The sequence below is a fragment of the Pinus tabuliformis genome, chromosome X, assembly GCF_031772625.1.
Source record: "Pinus tabuliformis cultivar Carrire ecotype Pingquan chromosome X, CPIR1, whole genome shotgun sequence".
NCBI lineage: Eukaryota > Viridiplantae > Streptophyta > Pinopsida > Pinales > Pinaceae > Pinus > Pinus tabuliformis.
The window spans coordinates 1155810081-1155828852 of NC_142308.1; positions in this window are offsets into that span (position 1 = coordinate 1155810081).

The window sequence follows — 18772 nt, forward strand, 5'->3', positions numbered from 1 at the left end:
GGGCTTAAAAGAGAACTCCAAGGTTTCACTTTTTCGTAAGTTTTAACGAGTTCGAAAAAATGATAAAAATGTACTCCTGGTTTTCATTTTTTCGTAAGTTTTAACGAGTTCGAAAAAATGATAAAAATGTACTCATATGGCCGACTTTCAATTTAATTTACGAGCAGGAAAAGACGGAAAGAACTTGGCATTTTCATTTGTTTTACGAGAATGAAAGATAGCAAAATAATCTCGGTATTTTCATGAGTTTAACGAGTCTTGAAAATAACTGAAATTGACTCGAGATAGGTTTCATTTTTACAAAAGCTTGAAACAGAGAAAAACTATGCTTCAAAGTAGTTTCATTTTTACACAAGCTTGAAACAGAGAGAAAACTGTGCTTGATGCCCCCTAAGCGTAACTGCTAGAGCGCATGCCCCCCAGCTTCATTTCATTCAACTAAGTATAAGCTGGATGGAATGAAGGTTCATGCACGAGATCATTTGAAAGACTCGACCTAAAACTGTAAGAAAATTATGCAAAACACTGAAATAACTAACCTAAATATACAACTTAACATTTATGAGATCTAGTCAAACTCTCGACTCAAGTAGAGGAGGATTTGTTTCATTTTTTAACGAGCTTGACACAGGAAAAGAACTATGCTCGGATTCAGTTTCATGTTTATGCAAGCTTGAAACGAAAAACTATGCTTGTTATAAGTTCGCATGCCCCTAGCATAATGACGCAAATCGAGGTACATGCCCCCCAAGCTTCATTGCATTCAACTAGGTGGATGAAATGAAGGTTTACTTTCGAAATCTTGGAAAGACTCGTGGGAGTTGTTTCATTTTTTAGTGAGGTTGACACAGGAAAAGAACTATCCTCAAAACCCTTGTTTCATTTTTTAAACGAGCTTGACACAAGATAAGGAACTATGCTCATAACTACTCTCTACAATCTACCTAACAAAAAACTTTACTCTAAAAACCTTGATTCATTTTTTAACGAGCTTGACACAAGACAAGGAACTATGCTCATGACTCCTTGTTTCTTTTTTTAATGAGCTTGACACAAGACAAGGAACTATGCTCTAAAATCCTTGTTTCATTTTTTAATGAGCTTGACACAAGACAAGGAACTATGCTCATGACTACTCTCTACAATCTACCTATATAACCTACCCTTGTTTCATTTTTTAACGAGCTTGACACAAGACAAGGAACTATGCTCAAGACTCCTTGTTTCATTTTTTAACGAGCTTGACACAAGACAAGGAACTATGCTCAAGAAGTTCGCATGCCCCCAACATAATAATGCAAAGCGAGGTACATGCCCCCCAGGCTTCATTGCATTCAACTAGGTGGATGGAATGAAGGTTTACTTTCAATATTTAACTTGAAAATGGAGTTGTTTCATTTTTAAGGAGGTTGACTCAGTAACAGGAACTATCCTCAAAATCCTACTTTCTACAATCTACCTACATATCCTAAAATCTAGCTGATTCATTTTTTAATGAGGTTGACTCAGTAAAAGAACTATCCTCATATCCTCATACTAGCCTGTTTCATTTTTTAACGAGGTTGATACAGGAAAAAACTATCCTCGCGCACACTGATCATGGCTTCCAAGAGGTCTTCATTAGAAGGAAGAATACTTCTCTGGAAGGAACACATGTCACGGGACTCAAAAGGGATAAGAACATCGTGTTCGAGTAATCCCATAGAGTTTTCCATGTCAATTACTGGATCTAAATCAAAGGAAGATGAGCAAATAGTGAGAGGCTCACTTACATCGGTAACTGAAAACATGGGACCAGTTGCCACATAATTAACCCGTGGCAGGGTAGATACCACTTGAGAATCAGGAACATTTTGGGCTGTCATATTATTGGTAGTTGAAACAAGACTAGGGAACGAAAGCTGGTCTACAGTCACAATATTTCCATTGTGAGGGAAAGACATCACGCGAAAGAGTGTTGATACGACAGCTTTCATTGCATAAACATAGTCTCGCCCAAGGAGTAAATTGAAATCCAAGGGACCTCGAACTACCATAAGATCAATACAGACAGTTTTACCTTCCAAGGTAATAGAAAACTTAGGAAGGATCCCTAAAGGTTCACTAATGGTTCTGTTAAAAGCTTTCAGATTCTGCGTAATAGGCGCAAGCTGAGGGGAACCCAAAGCTTTCCAAACAGTTGAGGATAAAATACTAACAGAAGCACCTTCATCTACCTGAGTACGATGTATGTCCCTACCACCAGCCTTGACAATGATTTGGAAAGGCATGGAGGAAGGAAGACGAGGTTCTGTCAGTCTATTCCAATCAAAGGAAAAGACCTCAGTACTTGGAGGGGGTTCTGTAGAAACAGGTGAAATGCCCCCCGGCATAGAAGAATCTGATGTAACAAGAAGAATCTCAGCGGTATGAAGTTCACTCTCTAAAGGGAAAGTGGGATCGACCGAATGTGAAATTGAATCGACCACTTGATCAACTAATGGATCATCAACCTGAGTGACATGAGTTTCACTCTCCAATGGAAGAGTGTGATCGACTGTACTTGAAATTAGATCAGTCACTCCGTCAGTTGACGGTAGGTTGGGAGAAAGTTTACGGTAACCAGTTGGAAATTCTTGCTGTGGAACAGGAAGGTTTTCCAACAATTTTGAGGCTTCATCCATGTGAGGGCAAATGTGAGTTTGATGACTCCCTTTGCATAACTTACAAGGAAACCTAACTTTACCCTTTTTCCCAGGAACCTGACTATCACTGGTTGATGGATCAATGGAAAGTTGATGAGATTTTTCTGACCATACTTCCAAGACCTTTGGAATACCAGGACAATTGACAAGGAAGTGGTCAACCTTACAAAGCCTGCAAGGGTATTTGGGTTTACGATGCATTTCAGAGTTTTCCTCAACACAACTAACACTCACAGTCGTGGTTGGTTGGTTGACTTCTTTCTTATCTTGCTTCTTGTTCTTCTTCTTCTTCTTCCCTTTCTTCTTCTTCTTAGACACCTGGTTACTAGCATCGAGGCTTTTACCAAGCGAAGAGGAAGAAATGGAGGAAGAAAAATTAGGCGAAGAAGGTAAAGGGTCAACAGAAGGTTGGTGATGTTGCGATGGTGAACTCTGTTGAGGTGAAGCATTCGGTTGAGGTGGAACAATTGGAGTATTCTGGGCCAACGAAGTTGAAAATAACCATATCGGTAATCCTATTGTAAATCCAGGTAATGACAAAGTAGCCATGTAAGGCGGACCAACATTTCCAAAGTAAGGAAAAGTACTAGGATTCTCGTTAGGTGGGGTTCCTAGGTTGGTAAATTCCGGAACATTTGCCATTATATTCAACTTCTGTGAATTTTATTAACAATTTATAACTAAAATTAACAATTCACAATTCACACCTAACAATTAAAATTCATAATTCACACCTATGGTCTCTAAAAGTAAAAACAAACAAATTAACACGTGCTATCAAATCTAGGAGTCAAACCACTCACAAACAGTAACCTTCCGGACCGAAAACACTAGTTGGTGATGAAATCCAACATCGCAGAATTCAGTACAGAAGTGGCGGGTGGAACAGTTACCCCGGCAACCTGCTTAATTAATAGACTGGACCAAGTTCCTCCACTTTAACCATCTCGAGTGAAGTGAACCCCCCAGAAAATCCAAGTGAGTCTAGCCGACGTCTGCTCCAGGTACAGTGGGATCTTCCCTCCACCGTCACCTTGGGTAGAATCCTAAAGATAATGGTCACTAAGGTCACCAACAACAACAAATATACCTGGGGGAACAGTCTACGATCCGATAGCACGCAAGGGCAGAGTATCAAGCTCAATCCCCTTGCCGGCTCCTTGACAATAATCCAAGGTTTACCGACAAGTGACCCCAGGCTCCTCGACAATGGTTAATCCAAGGTTTACCGTTTGTAGTACGTGCGTATCTGGCGTCGTTCCCAATGAAGGAGGATTGATCCCCTCACTGGTTCGGACACGATCTCGTGCTTCTCCTTTAAGAGGAGCTTTCCCAGAGCATAAATGTAACTATTGGATTTATCCTACCACAAGATGAGCTACTTGTTTGGTTTTGCTGTCTTGGAGAGTTAATTACTCTCCTACTCTAAGACACTAGCCTAAGCTATGTTGGTGTTTCAGAGCCCTAAAAATGTAAAAATTACTAGATGAATTTTAATTAAGCGCTGTGTTATTAAGGCTGTTATTACTCAAATGGGTAAATGGATACGAAACCAATGGTGTTATGACCCGACTCAACTGAATGCAATCGAATATGATAATGTAATCTTTTCAATTCGATGAATCCTAACTAAAGTAAGGAGAGAGTTTCCATTCACTTCCAACAATGCAAAAAATTGATCACTAAGAGAAAATATAACAAATTCTCTAATGCACTAATTTCATCAAGAAAAACTAATGCAAATCAATTCCAAAATAGTTTTTTATTTTTATTTTTGTGTAAATTCAAATCAAAGAAAACTGATCTAAATCTACGATTGATTTTTCAGAATGTAAACTATGCAATTGTAATCTATGCACAATTCATTTGAAAAGTATGCAAATGTAATCTATGCACATTTTTCATTCATATTCTGAAAATGAGAATTCTAATTATGCAAATGTGATCTATGCAAGAGAATTGTCAAACACAAGATGATTCTAATGTAATCTAAGAACCAATCAAGTGCAAGTCGAGAAAATTGGGTGAGAGTTCCAAAGATCAAACAAAAAAAAAAAACACTCAAAGGCGATTAACACTCATACACAATTTAGGCACCCCCCCCCCCCCCCGGCGAATGAGGGGGAATTTTTTTTGCAAAAACAAAAGCAAAAAGATGCAAAATTGTGAAAAGACTGAGACAAACTTCCAAGTAATGACCAAAGGAAATCAAATTTAGAATTTCTCAAAAAAGAGACTCAAAACACCCAATTGATAAAAGCTTAAAGCAGGAATGCCAATGAAATTAGCCAAGATGAAAGCTTCTGACAGGTGAACAGTGGATCTGGGCAGCAAAAACAAGCTATAAACAAAATCTAATAGGAGAAAAAGGAAAAAATGGAAATTTTCTAAGCTTTTGATAGGGGTACGCAGGCAGCCTGTTTTCACAGGTGCGACCACGCTCTGTGTACACAGCAAAAGTGCGTACAGGTACGCACTGTGCTTAACGCAGAGGGTGCGTATTGCTCTCAAAATCAAGAAAAATAAAAACTAACTCAATCCTAAGCTATTCCACCCAAATTCACAGTCAATCAGTCAAAAAATAGAAAGAAATCAGATTTTCTCAAATCAAAGTATCAATCAAAAGAGAAATCGATCAAATCCATGGATTCCCCAGCGGAGTCGCCATTTTGTCATGCGGAAAGAGTCAATTTTGCGGACAAAACCGACCTCCCTAGAAGCTAAGGCTTTCTAGTGACAAACAAGACAATTAAACCCTATCTTTCCCTAAATATGCATTTAGAATACAAGTAATCAGGTGTTTATAACATACCTTTAGTCCAACGCTGTTTGTAGCAGTCCAGCCTCGCCGATCCGGATGAGCTCCTCCTTCTCTTTGAAACCTGCATTCACTAACGAGCAAACGATTACATAGCACCTGAATAACTCATAAAATAAAACATATTCATCATAAAGACCAAGGAGTGTATGAAACAAATTATGTATAACAACTTGTTGAGAAAAATGAGCTTAATTATATTAAGTGGAAACAAAAGAAACCATTACAACCAGTGCCTTGGTGTTGTGCAGGTCCCTCCCAGGGTCCAGCAAGAGTTCTCCTTTACTTTGATCAACTCACCCACTTCCAAATGAAGCTAAGAAAGGATGGGAATCTCTCCTCTCAAGCTCTATAAGGGAGTCCTAATTTCAGCAGCATCTACCCTTAGGAATGTTAAGCTTTCAACCTCCCCTCCCTCTGGCCCAATGCCTGTATTTATAATGCTTTGGAGGAAGTTAATCAGGTCCACCATCAATGGGATAAGCCCCTCTTTCAATGGGATAGCTCCCCTCTTGATGGGATAAGTTCCTCTTTCATAGGGATACATGAACCATCTGGAGGCGCTCAATACACGTCAAACCATCTTCTAGAATTCTCTAGATTCGACCACAAGTAACTTTTTTGAAGTAAAACTTGTGCCTTTTGACCTTTACAGGAGTACGCACCCACCCCTTTACAGACAGAGCGTACAAGTATGCAGGTATTGTGAACTTGAGGTGCGTACACGCAGGTAAGGGTAAGAGAAACTGCGTAACCAGAGTTAATTGACTTTTTAAGGACATTCTCTCTTTCTTGGGGTTTGACATGAGGAGCAGAGGTATAAGACTTGCCAAGGAGGATAGTATGACAGTTGATGGAGCCATACTAACTGCAAATAGTCATGGTGACAAATTTTAGTGTAACACACCTAAACAACCCCAGATGCCTGCCCAGCCAAATCCGAACTCGAACAACAAACAAGCACAACAAGTATACAGTGGAGAGACATCCTATCATGCTTATGATGTGGAGATTTAGGAAATCAACCTGAGATTTGGGAGGGTACTCCCGAACAACCAACCTCTACCTCCACCTACGGAGGTTGAGGAATAAAGAGAGGAAAGCATGCCTAAAGTAAATCCACCACCCTTTCCTAAGAGATTAACCCAACCACTCCAGCCTACCCCATAAGAGATTGAACTTCTAGGAGAATTGAAAAACCTCTGTGTCAAAATTCCACTTCTCCAAGCTATAAAATATGTACTTATTTACAACAAGTTGATCAAGGAGAAGTGCTTCAAGCATCTAGGGAGGTGAAGAAGAGATGCCCCTACCATTAATTTCATTGGATAGTTGTCCAACTTAATGTTGGGGCAGGTAATCTGTCCAAAGTATTTGGACCTTGGAAGCCCTGTAGTAGATGTGCACATCAATGGCACCATTGTCCCACACACTCTTATTGATCTTGGGGCTGCCATTAATGTGATGACCAAGGACACCATGCTCAAGCTCAACCTCCAGATTTCATTGAGAAAGACCATAACGGTCCTGTAACTTGCAGACCACTCCACAGTGACCCCTGAGGGGATTGTGGAGGATGTGATGGTCTCCATTGACTCTTGGGAATACCCTGTAGATTTCCTAGTTCTCCAGCCTAAGGCCAAGCTTACTGGTTACCCTCTCATCCTTGGGAGACCCTGGCTAGCCACTACCAATGCCTACATTAGTTGCAGGGCTGGGAATATGACTATCAAGAATGGGCATATGTCCAAGCAGTTAGTCCTATATCCTCTTGCCCAGCCATCTCTAGAACATGACTTACCTTTATGGCTGGAAGAGGAAGAAGAAGATGAAGTTTATTCCACCCAACTCTATACCTTAGAAACAACCATGGGAGGGGGACAACCGGATGAAGATGATTTGATTGAACACATACTCCAAAGTCCAAATCCTAGTACATTGTCCTTAGAAGAAGTACTAAAGGAAACCCAGAACAACCATCAAATTGATCTATGCTTAGCTGATTCCACCCCTATCTCGGTCAAAACCATAGAATTCGGCCCTGAGAGAATTTTGAAAATCAACCCATCTCTTTCTGTTCACCAGGAACAAAATTTGTGCAACCTGCTAAAGGAACACCTGGATACCTTTGCTTCGACTTACAAGGAAATGAAGGGAGTGCACCCCTCGGTGTGTACTCACCACATTTATATCAAAGGGGGTTGGAAACCAGTCCGACAACCCCAAAGGAGGATGAATCCAGCTCTCAAAGATATAGTCAAAGAAGAACTACAAAAGCTGCTAGATGCAAGATTCATTTACCCTATCTCTGACAGTGAGTGGGTCTCTCCTTTGGTGTTGGTCCCAAAGAAAAATGGTAAGTGGAGGATTTGTGTCGATTACAGAGAGTTAAACAAAGCCACAAAGAAGGACCATTTCCCTCTACCCTTCATTGACCAAGTGCTAGATGGCCTAGCAGGGAAAAAGTTTTTCTCTTTCCTAGATGGATTCAGTGGGTACAATCAAATCCAGATCAGCCTGGAAGACTAGGATAAAACCACCTTCACTTGTCCCTGGGGTACTTTTTCCTATAGGGTGCTTCCTTTTGGCCTATGCAATTCTCCTACCACTTTCCAGAGAGCAGTCCTGAGTATATTTGCCGAGTTAGTCTGTGATGCAGTAGAGATCTATATGGATGATTTTACACCTTATGGATGTGATTTCTAGGAGGCTCTGTCCAAATTAGGTAAGGTGCTGAACAAATGCATTGAAATGAACCTATCCCTTAGTCCCGAAAAATGTGAGTTATTGATGATTGAAGGGACTGTTCTAGGTCATTCAATATCCCAGCAAGGACTGCAGGTGGACCCAAACAAAATAGCTATCATCCAAAGGGTCCCACCTCTACAAAATCAGAGAGATGTCAGAAGTTTCCTAGGATTAGCTGGATACTATCGAAGGTTTATAAAAGACTTCAGCAGGTTAGCTTCTCCTTTATTTGGGTTTTTTGCCAAAGACTCTGAGTTTGTATGGTCAAAAAGCTATTAAGAGGACCTGGACACCCTGAAGGACAAGTTAACCATTGCACTGATTCTCTGAGGACCAAATTGGGCCCTTTCTTTTTTATATACATGCTGATGCCTCACACAAAGATATAGCAGTAGCTCTAGGCCAGATAGATGAAAAATTTCCTTATGCTATTTACTTTATCAGTGAGAATCTGTTACAGGCTGAACTGAACTACACAGTGACCAAAAGGAGCTCCTGGCTGTTGTGCGTTCATTAGACAAATTTAGGCATTACATTACAGGTTATCAAACATTTGTACATACTTACCATGCTGCAATCAAATATTTAATGAATAAACCTGATCTGAATGCCCAGATTATTAGATGGTTACTTTTATTACAACAATTTGATCTAACTATTGTTGATAAGCCTGGCAAGGAAAATGTTGTTGCGGATTTTTTTTCCAAATTAACTTTGCCTGCAGGGGAGGAAGGAATGGTTGATGATCGGTTACCGGATGAACACTTATTCACCATTTTAGTTCTCTCTCAATGGTTTGCTGACATAGCAAACTATTTGGTATCTGCACAGTTCCTACCAAACTTGTCTTCCAAAGAGAAAATAAATATTGTGAGGAAGAGTGCCCCATTCACTTGGATTGGGGGAAACCTCTTCAAACTAGGCCCAGATCAAATTCTGAGAAGATGTGTCAGGGAGGAGGAAGTCTTTGACATCCTTCTGACCTGTCATGATGGGCCTTGTGGGGGTCACTTTGCAGCAAAGAGGACAACATTCAAGGTGTTACAAGCTAGTTATTATTGGCCCACTCTTCATTAGGATGTGAAAAGATATACTAGTCAGTGTGATCGGTGCCAAAGGATGGGAAAGCCTACTCCAAAGGATGAAATTCCTCTGCAACCTCAAGTGACCTTCGAGCCATTTGACAAGTGGGGCATGGATTTCATTGGGCCTATTGACCCTCCTTCCAAGAAAAAGTAGTATATCATTGTGTGCACTGACTATCTGACTAAGTGGGCTAAAACCAAGGCAATCAAGGTAGCAACAGAGGAGAAGGTGGCTAAGTTCTTAAGGGAGAATGTATTCTACAAGTTTGGGTACCCTAGAGAATTGGTCACTGATCAAGGCAGCCAGTTTACCTCCAACATGATTGAAGGCTTGTTAATCCAACACAAGATTAAGCATAGAACCTCCACTCCCTATCACCCACAAGATAATGGGCAAGTGGAGGTGACCAACAGAGCATTGGAGGGCATTCTAACCAAAGTAGTTAGCAGCAGCAGAAAAGATTGGGCAGATAGACTAGTTGAGGCCACCTGGGCCTATAATACCACCTGAAAGACCACCACTGGATTCAAACCCTATGAGCTGGTCTATGGGAAGAAGGCCCTGCTTTCCATTGATTTTGAGTATAATACATTGAGGATGGTAGCCCAACTAGATCTAGATCTTAGCAGTGCACAAAAATAGAGATTGCTCCAGTTGAATGGTCTAGATGAGTTCAGAATGTAGGCCCTCCTACACACAGGGGTAATTCAAATTCAGAGGAAGATCTGGCATGATAATAACATTAGGGATAAGAAATTTCAAGAAGGTGATTGGGCTTTGTTATATGATTCCAGATATAAAGACTTTAAGGGCAAGTTAAGGACTAGATGGTTAGGGCCTTATGTTATAGAGAGATGTCATGATAATGGTTCAGTGCAGATCAAAACCATAGATGAAGAGGCCATTCCTTTACTTGTTAATGGGCACAGATTGAAAATTTACAAAATGCCATTGTCAAAGAAAAAGTTCATAGATGGTATCAACAAAACGGTGATGGTGGTGGAGCAAGTCTCAGCTCCTGCCTCATCAAGTCACTAAAAAAAGAGAAAAAAGAAAATAAGGAGACTCAGGTGAAAACCTCCATGAGGCGCCTGAGTCCCACTATTAGGTTGAAAACCTCTTGAGGCAGTCCAATGTGTCAAAAAAAAAGGGGGAAATGAAAAGAACTCTGGGTGAAAACCTCTCTTGAGGCACCCAAGGCAAGTAGCTAGGATGAAAACCTCTTGGAGGTAGAGTAGTTGTTTAAAAAAAATAAAATAAAAAAATGGTAAAAGAAAAATACGAAAATGTTGTTTGTAGGTCAGCAGGAGGATGATCAAAGCAGAAATGGAGAATCAAAAGGGACCTATTCAACTCATATTTTTATTTCTCCATTCATTATCCTTCACCATTCCACCATTCCTTTCATTTTTTCACTCATTTGACTCAGTTTGCAAGGGTTCTGTGTTTTCTACAGGATTCCCTGTAAACCTACAGGATCCCTTGAAAACCTACAGGATCCCTTGAAAACCTACAAGATGATCCTGTAGGAATTATCGTGGCTTGGGAATGTTAAAGGAAGCAACCCTAGGGCAAGTAAATGACCTGCCAATGTCAAAAAAAAAATTCCTACATAATCATCTCATTACCATACCACTCTCCACCTTGATCAGCCCTGCATTCATCATTGAAAAAATTAGTTTTCATTTTTTTTTTTAGTTTTCAAGAAAAAACACAGAGAAAAAAGATGAGACAAAGAGCAAGGGGAACAACATCTGAAGGTTATTTTTCATTATTCACACACCCCTAGACCTCCTCTCTGTCCATGTTCATCATCCTTAGGTCCCAGTAGTGGAAATTGATTAACAATTTTGAGGGAGAAGCAACTACAGGACATCCTGTAGTAGCATATCCCACTAAACAGAAATCATAAAGTTGCAACAAGTTTCAAGCATGGAGATCCAAGGGCAGAAGGAGTTCCTCCAGAGCATCAGCAACATCATCACCCTCAACACCAGGTACCTACACATCAAGCAAATCATCAAAGGACAATATATATAAAAAAGAAGAAGAAGGAGAAATCACATGCAACCAACATACAACAAGCACCTCATTTCTTCAACAAACTGCAACAAGGTATTGTCACCACAGGTAAGTATCTCGCTTCACTCTCTCATTTTCATAATGTAATCAAAAGATGTAAAGATTGTGAACGAGTTGGTTTATAAGCGAAAGGTGGCCAGTTAACTTGGCCACCTTCGTTTAGTCAACAAGGACAAAACAATTAGTCCTCACACACGTGGCAACAGTCAAGTCAAAGAAAAGGAGAATGAGGTCGAAATAAGTTGAGACTATGGATGCCCAAAGTGGGAGTTGATTACAAGGTGAGGGGAATGATGATGTTGTAGTGGGGACCAACGGTCCAAAAATAGAAATTCGTACCTCGGCTGCCAGCACACCACCTCACTCAACTCGACCATAAGAGGAAATAAATGTTGATCCCTATGTATTCATGCATTCATCTTCTCGAGGCTCACTCTAGTAAAGTCGCTCTCAGCCTTCGAGCAACCTACAAGAGAGGGAAACTTCATTTTTTTCCTGCGCAGGACCTCCTACAAGAAATCCTACAGGATCCCACAGGAATCCAACATGATACAGTCAGGCAGTCTACAGGATTGGCAGAGAACAGTTTTAGAGGAGGAAACACAGGGGTTGGCTACATCAAACATTGTAAGGAGGTAGGATCTACATTTCCTCCTAATTATCTAATTGAATGGAACAAAAAATATTCTAGTTTGATTGAAATTGATAGCTGTGTAAGGGAATTGTATCCACAGAAATTTCAGTCCCATTTCTTCCTTGATTTAAATTTTGTATCATACATCTCTGCTCCTCCATTCACCAGGAAAAATGACAGGGGGGTTTAATAGAAGGGAGCCCATCAACACTATGAGGATTCATCAACACCCTCCCGTGCTAGAAATATTCACAAGGAATAATTGGATGGGGTACATTGAGAAATTGAGGGGGTATGATGATGAAGTGGCCAAAGATTTTTCTCTCTCCCTCATTCCATTGACCAGGACCCATGCCATTTTTGTGGTGAGAGGCATCTACATAGAGCTCACCCCTGAACTCATAAGTAGAATTACCACACCTCCCTTAGGAGTGCCTTGGAGAAAAGAAGACAAGGAAAATAGCCAAACTGCAAAGAAGAAATTCTTTCTAGAGGGAGAGGAGGCCATGGAAGACAAAAATGGAGTAAGAAGAGAAAGATTACCATATCTGTGGAACGAAATAAGCTACCACCTTATAAAATACATATCATGTGAAGGTATGTATAGTGTGGTATATGGATACTACTTTAGGCTTCTTGAAGAATTGAGGTTTGGAGCAGATACACCTCCTCACCAAAGATTTAGCATACCCTACTTCATTCTTCAATCCCTAATAGATATGAGCATAAAAGTGAAGGAGGGAAACTACAAGTAGTTGGCCTATCATGGGTTAATTAGACTCATCATAGAAGATGCCTTCCACAACCTTAGAATTCCTATCCCATGGGCAACTTTTGAGACATATAGACAGAGGAGGATATAAAATCCCTCAGATATGACAAAAGCCCTACTTCCAGCGAAAGGTATGAAGAGGAAACTGAAACAGATGAGGATGTAGAGAGGGATGAAGAGGAAATAGATGAAGAAGAAGAGGGAAAGAAAGAGAAGGAAAGAGGTGAAGAAACAGAGGAAGATGCCAAGGAGGAAACTAATGAACAAGGTGAAGAATAGGAGAAAGAGAAATATGGAAATGGGAATGGAAAAGCGGAGGTAGAAGACAAGGAGGAGTCACCCAGGGTGTCTCCAGATCCCACTGAGAGAGAGGCAACAACTTCCTTCATTGCCCTTAGCACCCCTATAAAAAAAAAGGCAAAAGACAGAGACAAGCCCCATTATACTTTAGAACAAGAAAGAGTACAAGGATAAGGCAAGGGAAACCTCAAACTCCCACCAAGGTTCCCATTGTTATTGAAGACTCACCTAAACAGTAGGAAAAGATGGCTCCTTTTATTAAAACTCAAGGAGAAGGATCCTCAGCACAAACATCCCCTAAGTCTCCTATCACTTATGAGAGAAGGTATGTGGCTAGATCTGCCTCATCCAAGGGAAAAGACATCCTACAAGATACACAACAGGACCTACACGAAGCAGAGGGAGTCCTGCAGGAAATTCTACTAAACCTACAGGAAACTAAAAAATTGGATAAGGAAGGGAGTATGTAGCATGAACTAAAGAAGGAGGACCTAGAGTTAAGGGAACCTAATCCTCAACCCAACCTTGACTCCTACTACAGATTTATTGAAGGGGGCAGGGTCATTCCACAAAAAATTGCCATCCCACTATTCTTTGAGCTTGAGAAGGAAAGATCCAGAACACATAGATGGATGCAAATTTCCAAGTCCAAGGGAGTAGAGGACATAGGTCACATGGAGGAAAATATCAAAGAGATGGGCGGAGAACTAAGCAACCTGAGGGATAGAGAGGCCATAACGCAAACTCAGTTAGAGGCAGAAAATGCATGGTTGAAAGGATAGCTGCAAGAAAAAGAGAACCAATTGGAAACCATGGCCAGTCTATCCTTAGAGGCAGTCCAGTGCAGGATGCCAACTAATTACTATGCATTATACCTTAGGGAACAGTGGCTGCAGTTCCAAATCAAGACCCTAGTACAGAGAGGCACTATGCCATTCCAGGATTATAGACAGCTTATTGATATTTGTGATCAAAGCACATTGGAGTATAGGGCTAAGATGTCTGAGTTGTAATTGCATAACATGGCCTTGACAAATCTGAATGTATGGGACCCTAATGAAAAATTAGGGGATTTACAGTTAATGGCCTTGGCATCATGGACGAACCATGAGGAAGCAAGGGCGATAGAAATGTTGGCCGGATAAATCGATCTTGCGGATAAGGCCGATCTCCCTAGTATCAAAAGATATCTAGCAACAAGCAGACAAGTAAATCTATCTTTCTCTAAACATATTGCGATTCATAAACAAAAACTATAGAGGTGTTTAGACCCTACCTTAATTCCAATGCTAGTTTGTAGTAGCCATCCTTCAAACATCCAAAAGAGTTTCCTTTTGAGAACCTGCAAACACAAACAAGCAAACATCAAATAACACCTGCATAGCTAATATCATAAATCATGTTCATTATGGTGATCAATGAATCCATAAAATAAACCATAAAGCACAGCTTATTGAGAAAAATAAACTTATTTGTATTAACTTTGAAGTAGAAGAACCTTACAACCTTTGGTGCCTTGATGTTGAACAAGCTCTTCCCAGGGTTCAAAATAGGAATCTCCTTTACTTTGACAAGCCTCACACTCTTCCAAATGAGATCAAAGAGGTATGTAATATGTCCTCATAAAAGCTCAATTAGAAAGACTAAGTTCCAACAACATTTCACCTCAAAAATATTCAACTTTCCACCTCCCAAGTAGCCAGCCCAATGCTTCATTTTATAGTGCAGAGGAAGGAGGTTACAGGTCCACCTATGAAGGGATAGAGTCCTCCTTCAAAGGGATAAACTCCTCACATCAAGGGGTTAGCTCCTTAAGATATGGGATGCATGAACCTTAAGGGAGCGAACTTGCCACCTCAAGATTCCTTCCAAAATCTTCTAGAAATGACTCAAAGTGGGTTTTTAAGAATATACTTGCGTCTTTTTGACTTTTATAGGGGTCCGCACCCATAACACAGAGACAGAGTGGTTAGGTGCACAGGGGAAATGAGCTTAAGGTGCGGGACCGTAGGTAATGCTAAGAGAAAGTGCAGAACCAGAATTTTAGAGACTTTTGAGGACATTCTCTTATTTTCAAGGCTTGATATGAAGAACTAAGGCTTAAGACTTGCAAAGGAGGAAAGTATGAGTGGTAATGGACTCACACAGATTGCAAAATGTCAAGGTGATGATTTTTAGTGCAACAGATTGCCCCCTAAAGTGCGAAGTCTGTAATAGATGAAGATGAAGTCTCTCATGTATGAAGAGTGAAGTACTTTATCATTTCAAGGATCATCCTGTGGACACCCCAGTCGAAACCTGTAAAAACATTCAATCCAAAATATATATATATATATATATATATATATATATATATATATACATGTGTACATATCATCGCTGAGGTAGGCATTCCCATACTCAGATCAAAACTGACTAAACTGTCCTGATACAGGAATGATTTTGTAATACATCACGAGTATAGACATATGTAGATACAGTATGGGCGCAACCATATGTTTATGAATAGTCCACTGTATAATGAATAACAAAATTCCTTGCAGCCTGGATGCTGGAAACTAGATCTAGGGTCTTGATTTCTGCTTCCCGAACTAGTACGATTCTATCCATGTGAATGAATGTGTCGAAGTCGAACATGGTAGAAACCACTTGATTACCAGTCAATGATGTGAACTGTTAACAAGTGTGAGAGAAACCACCAGTAATGTCAATGGTTCTCAAAGTACTTAGCACAATCCATGAAATGTGAATAAATGAGCTGATGTCGAACATGTCATAGAATCCTTTGATCAAAGGTCAATGATGCAACCTATCATCGAAGGCGAGAAACCTGCCATTAGGGCATGCAGATTCCAAGGTACTGACGATTTCTAGATCATCTTTCTAGATAATGAGCTGAAGTCGATAGAAAGCGATCTGTCGTAGGAAAGCCCACAACATGAAATCATAGATCAAGTTTTGAAGAAATATATTTGGCAAGGACTAACTCAGGGATGGTCAAAATGGATGACAGATATTTTGCAGATGAATGGTTTATTTGAACTGACCTCTTGAACACATAACGACACTGCAGATGGTTTGGTGACAATTGACCCAAAGCTAATACCCAGAAACCGGCTGAAGACTTTCAACATGGTTTGATTAATTGTTAGGCAAATGATTTCCCAACCCAGGTGAAAAAAGTGTCGTGTTCAAGAGTGGTTAACTGCTTTTCTAAAACACAAAGTGTAACAAATAGGTTCATTTTTCTCTCTTTTCCCCCACCATTTCTGGCAAGTACCTCTTTATTTTTGACAAGCTTGAGGAGGATAACATTTGCTTGTTTGTAAGATCATCCTTTGGATGAGTGCAACTTAGTTTAAAATTCGAACCCTAAGAAGGAGTGGTTTGTTCCTGTTTAAAATTGAACAGGTCCTTTACTGTTGAATTTTAACGAGTCAAATATAGGAGAAACTCGGTGTTTTTCAATTTTAGGGAGTCAGAACAAAAACTTAAGAAAACTCCATGGGTGTCCTTTTTCGTAAATTTGTGTCCCCCAAGCCCGAAAAAGCATAAAATAATACTTGAGAGAATCGCTTGACCGTTATGATCAAGGATTACTTTTCATAATTAGTGGCTCCGATCCGAAAAAGTAAAAAAGCGATCGAAGACACGTCGTTTTAGAACCAGTATCGAACTTGAAACGAAAAAAGTTCGGCAATCTTTTCATGTTTATACGGTCAGAAAAGAGCTGTAAGTGGACCGCCTTTTTAATTCTGTTTAACGAGTTTAAAAAGGAAAAACTCGGCAATCTTTTCATATTTTACGAGTCAGAAAAGAGCTTAAAGAGGACTCCAATGTTTCGCTTTTTCGTAAATTTTGGAAGAGTCCGAAAAAGTGAAAAAAGTATGCTCTTTGTTGAAAATGATCAATTTTCCCCGAAAAATCCAATATCCTGCACAAAAACTCAAAACATTACTCATACCTGTTTAAGATAAATAAAAATGCATCAAAAAGTTACCTTTTTAAAGTGAAAAATAAATAAATTAAAAATTCATTTATTCAAAAAAGCTTATAAAAAGGGCTTTTGTAAATTCATTTTTACCGTTTGATTTCAGAGTGAGAAGTGAGAGCTTTTGGGTAAGAAACTTCATGTGAAGATTGCGGAAAATCTGTCTATTGGAATCGAAAACCGTCAGCTCCAGGTAATCCACATCATCCCTATCTTGCATTTCAATTGTTTACATTTCATTTTTAGGCTTTAAAATTGATTTTTAAAGGAGAATTTGATTTAGAAAAATGCTCGCGGGGGTCTGCAGGTGCAACATGCGGCCCCTGCGGACCTTGACTTTTTTCTACAAAGAAAAAAGTCATGGGTATGCACCTATTGCTTATGACATGTGCAGACCTACGCATTGTCTGTAACCAGTGGGCGTGAACCTTGCGAAATGGGTTTTAAAATTTCAAATTTCTCCATTTCCGCCCAAAAATTTTTGAACTAAATTGTTCTAATATGTATTTTTTGCATTGTAGGACATACAAAATGCTTATTTGGCGGGAACGCGAGCATGAGGATGTGGACCTTGCTGCAATAAATCATCTACCCACATTGGATGCATTGAGAGCATGCAGACTGTTCAAATTCTGGGCCATACCAGGCATGAGGGCCCAAGTAGACTTCTTGCAATGGCTGGTAGACAGGTGGAACATACAGGACCAGTGTTTCATGATTGGTGGCCACTGGCTCGAAATTGAGCTAGAGGACATATATTTTTTGACTGGTTTTCCCAAGAGAGGCGAATGATTATCTCTTTTCGGGACTAGGCCAGGTGGCCAGTCTGTCGCTAGTCTTCGATTGGAGTTTTGCAATGATCAAACAGAGGAAAAACGGATCGATATTAAAACTATCGCCCATCCTGAACTTAAGGTTATTGCATTCACTGTCACTAGACTATGCGGGAGTGCAACATTGCATGTAGCTACCAGATCCCAGATGCGAATGGCAGTAGATTGTTATCGAGGTACCATCTTCAATTGGTGCAAAGCTGTGTTGGCGAATGTAAAAGGCCAACTAACTAGAGCAAAGAACGAACAACTAAAAAACTTTGGATACGGTTTTCTGGTTGTGAGCTTTGGTCTAGAGAGGGTCCCTATGTTGGTCCCACAGCAGCTTTTTGTTGAGGCTGGTCTTCCTCGAGAGCCTAGGATAATGCGTTGGGTTGCAGTGATGGCCCGTCATCCTGAGGAGGGTTCAGAGGTTGTTTGATTTCCGCCTGAGTATTTTCGTTGGTTGAGGAACCAACTTTTTGTGATTCAGGATTTTCCATATGCCGGGATGGATTATCGCGGTGATCCAGACATGACTCTTCCACCAGGAGAGCAGTGGGATGATTCAGGTAAAATCATTTTCAACACTTTCTAAGTTCTAATTTTTTTGTTTTTTTAAATCGTCCAAAACTGACAATAAAAAGTTTTAAATGCAGATGTGGGTCCACGACGACTAGCCACTCTCCAGCCCTATGAGAGGAGACACCCATCTGCAGTAGTACCGGCCCCACAGGACCAATCTACAGAGATCCTGACCGATTTGGAGAATCATCTAGAGCATTTGACAGCAGATATTCCAGAGACTGGCATAGATGATATTCCACTTAGGTTACAACGATATG